This window comes from Gavialis gangeticus, unplaced genomic scaffold (assembly GCF_001723915.1).
Source record: "Gavialis gangeticus isolate Ggan-Ray unplaced genomic scaffold, GavGan_comp1, whole genome shotgun sequence".
NCBI classification, from domain to species: domain Eukaryota; kingdom Metazoa; phylum Chordata; order Crocodylia; family Gavialidae; genus Gavialis; species Gavialis gangeticus.
Genome location: NW_017729030.1, coordinates 29723923 through 29728516, shown reverse-complemented (window position 1 = coordinate 29728516; position 4594 = coordinate 29723923). Strand labels below are relative to the sequence as shown.

Below are 4594 nucleotides of genomic sequence, written 5' to 3'. Positions count from 1 at the left end.
ATGTAAGCTAGAGAATAGTGTTTGTTTCACTAATAATGTGGTTATTCCAAATGTAAATGTATAATATTGTGTTAAGGAAGTGATTTTCTTTGCTAGGGTGAGAGTTTTCTTTCCTTCATAGAAACTTTAAAAATTCCTGTATTTGCAACTTCTACATTTTACTTATTTTGTGATGTTCATCTATTATATTGAAGACAAAACATTTTTAAAGATTTTGTCATGTTTTTGATTGTGTTGCGTGAAGAAGTCCTGAAAGAAAAAAAAATCTTCACGATTTTTTTTTTCCCCCCCTTTGGAAATATTCTGAGCACATATGCAATCCTTCCTGTTTTTTGATGGAGGAACATGGTCACCTCAGATCATACATGCTGTGAACTTTTAATCAAAAGGTAGCTGGGTATTAAATTTTAACAGATAAACTTCAAGTGTTCCTCAACCATTGATATTAAAAAGCTTATTCACGTATCTAACAGACAGTGAATCTGATGACGAATACCTTCTTTATCTTTGTTACACTGCTTTTACTTTCTTGCACTAGGTCTTATGTCACCATAACATTATCCAGGATGGATTAAATTTATAAGTCCAGTTAGCAAAAGCAGCAGCCTTCCCCCATACCTTGGGGAACAACAGGGGTGAAGACAAAGACAAAAGCTTATTCTTCCTGTATGCATTATGGAGAAGCAAAGAAAAAACAATCTTTCAAGACCCCTTTTCCTCTTCCAATTGCAAGTCATCTTCAAAACAGTTTTGTACATACGTAAATGCTTCTATATAGTATCATATATAAAAACTATTTCAATATGATGGCTACTGCAGGTATTAATATATGTAATAAAAGAGGCATTTCATAGTTGTCAGGTTATAGCTGATTTCTTAACCCATGAAACTCCTGTAGTACTTTAACCAAGGAAAACCTAGTACACAAATGAAATAAAGTCCATTTTTTATTCTGTGATGATTAATTGAAGGATTTATATTGGAACAATCTCACCATTCATTTAGGTCTGCAGGAGTGGGCTAATATGAAATCATATCACACATACATCTTACTTCTTGGGTCAAATCCTGTTCTAACTGAAGTGAATATATAAACAAGCTAAGTGATGCATCTAAAACAACATGATAATGTGGTGTGATTTCATTGTCATACAGTTTAGATGGCTGCAATACTCGCAACTATTCTGGCTGTAAATAGATTGCCCCAAATGAGTTATTACTAAAACCTTTAAATCACATTTAACATGTCATGATTTTTTATGTTCTAATTTATGGCAACTATTTTAGAATTTATTTTTCTACAGAATGAAGGAAAATATATGTAATTGATTTTTGTTCTTTAGCTCTAAAACTAGACTCCTGTTATGAGTGCAGCTACACAGGCTTTTGAAAGAGGGACGTTTAACTAAGAAATATTAAGAACTTGTCTTGAAGCCTAATAATAGCTTTTTCACATATCATAGAGTTGAAATTTTAAAGCTTAATATTTTACAGCTGTCACAGATAGACACAGACTGAACATCCAGAAATCTTGGGTTCCTAGTAAAATATTACTAGTAATAATAATTGAATAGTGTTCCATTTTGAGGTTTAGACTTTCTAGAGGGGAAAATGTGTGCATGTGGGAGAGGGAGTGGAGCTTTTCTTATCTGGCTTTGCTTTTAAATGAGGCAGAAGGCAAGAAGGTAATAGGATAAGAGTCTGTAGTCCCTGTTCAGACCATACCTAACAAAATCCAATTTGTGGTTGGTTTCTTTTTCTGCAGTTTCACATTCAAGTTTCTCTTTTAAAACTTTGTTGTCTTAAGACCAGCTACTCTGGGCTCACAGCAATGCAATGGAAGTTTAAAATGTTCTGTCACAGGCTTGTCTGTCTTTCTGGAACTGGTGTCAGATTGTTCATTAATTCTTACATTTAGGAATCACCCCATCTGTCCAGTGTAGGCAGCAGAGGAGCACTGTAAGTGGGTGATGTCATATATGGCATTGGTAAAGGTGCATGTGTATGAACCTTGGTTGTCATCATCTGGGTTATTTGGTCCTGTGATGATGTGACCTGTTTTGATGAGGGGGTACAGCTTGCATCTGGGGCAGTGGAAGGCCTGGTGCCTTGGTGACAATAGGAGTTGGTAGCCTGTTGCCATTTGAACTTGAGAGAGTTGTCTGTAAATCAGGACAAGTTTGGCCATGATGGCCAATACCTTGAGATGGTCATCCTTATCCAGGAAGGCTTGGAGGTAATTTATCGTGTGTCCAAACTGGGTGCTTCCAGTGACAACCAGAAGGACTCTGTTGTCTTTGTCTCAAGGCTGGTGTTGTGGCAGGTTGGAGGGAGGTTTGAGTCTGGCTTGGTTGATTTGAGTAGCTACAGTTTGGGGATTGTATTGTAGGAATCCCTAGGCCAGATCCTTAAAGTGTGCGTCTTGGTCAGAAAGAACAGAGCAGATACAGTTGTAACATAGAGCTTGGCTGGAGATGATGGATATAGTGGTATGCTTAAGATGAAAGCATGAAGGTAGGTGTGGTGTTAGGTGGGTTTCCAATACAATGCAGTGGCAGTGTGACTATTACAAATCTTCACCATAGTTCCTAAGAAATGGATGTCCTGGGTGGAGTATTCCAGAGTTATTTTGATGGAGGAGTAGAAGATGTTGTAAGTCCTGGTGAAATTTCTCAAGAGATTCCTTCCCATGTGTCAGTATAATGATGCCATTGACATACCTTAGGTATATCAGAGGGATGAGAGGGCAGCTGTGGAGGGAATGGACTTCATAGATTTCGTAGACATTAGGGCTGGAAGGGACTTCATAAGATGATCAGGTCCAGCCCCCTGCCCAAAGGGCAGAAAGTCAGCTAGGGTCAGAGGATCCCAGCAAGATAAGCATCCAAATATTTCTTAAAAGTATCCAGAGTAGGTGCTTGCACCACCTCTGGGGGGAGTCTATTCCAGGCCTTGACGGGTCAGACAGTAAAGAAGTTTTTCCTTAAGTCCAGCCTAAAACTGTCTTGCAGGAGTTTTGGACATTGGACCTTGTCATCCCTTGTGGTGCTCTGGTGAGCAGGTGTTCCCCCTGATCCTAATGCATACCCATTGTGTACTTATAGGCTGCCACCAAGTCACCCATGAGCCTCTGCTTCTCCAGGCTGAAGAGTCCCATAGCTTGCAGCCTCTCTTCATATGGTTGCTCTCTTGCCCTCTGACCATGCACATTCCCTCTGATCATGCACGTGGCCTGTTCTCTTGCCTTCTAATCATGTGCATGGCTCTCCTCTGGACCCTTTCAAGCTTCTCCACATCCTTCCTGAATTGTGGAGCTCAGAATTGGATGCAGTACTCCAGCTGCGGTCTCACCAAGTCCGAGTACGGTGGGAGGATGACATCCGGGGTCTTGCTTGAGATGCATCAGTAGATGCAAGCCAGAGTTTCATTCACTTTGCTGGCTGCAGTATCGCATTGGTGGCTCATATTCATTTTGTGGTCAGCCATGACTGCCAACTCTCTTTCAGCTGTGGTGCTAGCGAACGTAGCACTGCCCGGCCTATAAGTGTGATGTGGGGGTTTTTTCCCTGAGGTGGAGCACCTTGCATTCTCTGTATTGAATGCCACCAGGTTTTCATCTGCCCACCTTGCAAGCTTATCAAGGTCAGCCTGGATCAGCAGCCTACCCTCAAGTGTGAATACTGGTCCCCAAAGTTAGGTGTCATCATCGAACTTGGCCAGTCCTCTTCTGACACCAGAGTCCAGGTTGTTTATAAAGATATTAAAGAGTACAGGTCTAAGAACAGAGCCTTGGGTGACACCACTGGACACTGAGGGCCATGTTGATTTGGTTCCGTCAGCCACCACTCTCTGGGTCTGACCTCAGAGCCAGTTCCCCAGTTGTCAGACTGTAGTGTAGTCGAGGCTGGAGTTGCACAGTTTTTCCACAAGCACAGCATGGGACACCAGGTCAAAGGCTTTTTTAAAGTCCAGATATATAATATCAACCTCTTCCTTTTTGTCCAGGTGATGCAACACCTGGTCATAGAAGGAAATAAGATTGGTCAGGCAAGACCTACTTGCAGCAAACCTGTGCTGGCTATCCCTCAGAATGTTGCCTTCTGTTAGCCTGTCAAGAATGGTTTCTTTGATAATTTTTTCCAAGCTCTTTCCAGAGATTGAGGTCAAAATGATTGGCCTTTAGTTTCCTGGATCTTTTTTCCTCCCTTTCTTCAAGATAGGCACCACATTGGCCCTCTTTCAGTCTTCAGGTACTTTGCCCAGGCGCCACGAGTCTCGAATATCCTTGCCAGTGGCTGCACTATGGTGTTTGCCACTTCATTTAGCACTCTTGGGTGCAGTCTATTCAGATCAGTTGATTTGTGGCTGTTCAGCCTCTCAAGGTGCTCTCTCACAAGATCTACACCAGTGGTGGGCATATGTTCACTCTCACCCAGGTCATCCTGCATCATGTTAGGCAGGGTGGTCTTTTTGGGCTGGTGAAAAACTGATGCAAAATAATCATTGGGTGTCGGTTGTCAGCTGCCCCAGTTGGTTTAGCAGGGGTCCAGTGTTGCCCTGTTTTTCTTCTGACTTCTCACGTATCTGAAGGACC

At 41.8% G+C, this 4594-nt stretch overlaps 1 protein-coding gene and 1 long non-coding RNA gene across 2 annotated transcripts in view; one reads left to right on the top strand and one right to left on the bottom strand.

Annotated features, from left to right (window-relative positions):
• The window catches only part of SPATA5 (spermatogenesis associated 5), a 395498-nt gene that overhangs the window by 187862 nt on the left and 203042 nt on the right, over window positions 1-4594 (top strand). The window lies entirely within an intron of this gene.
• The window catches only part of LOC109301130, a 12840-nt gene continuing 8535 nt past the window's right edge, over window positions 290-4594 (bottom strand). The window contains exon 2 of the long non-coding RNA XR_002098439.1: window positions 290-664. This is a non-coding gene — a long non-coding RNA (uncharacterized LOC109301130). The remainder of the gene's footprint in view (window positions 665-4594) is intronic.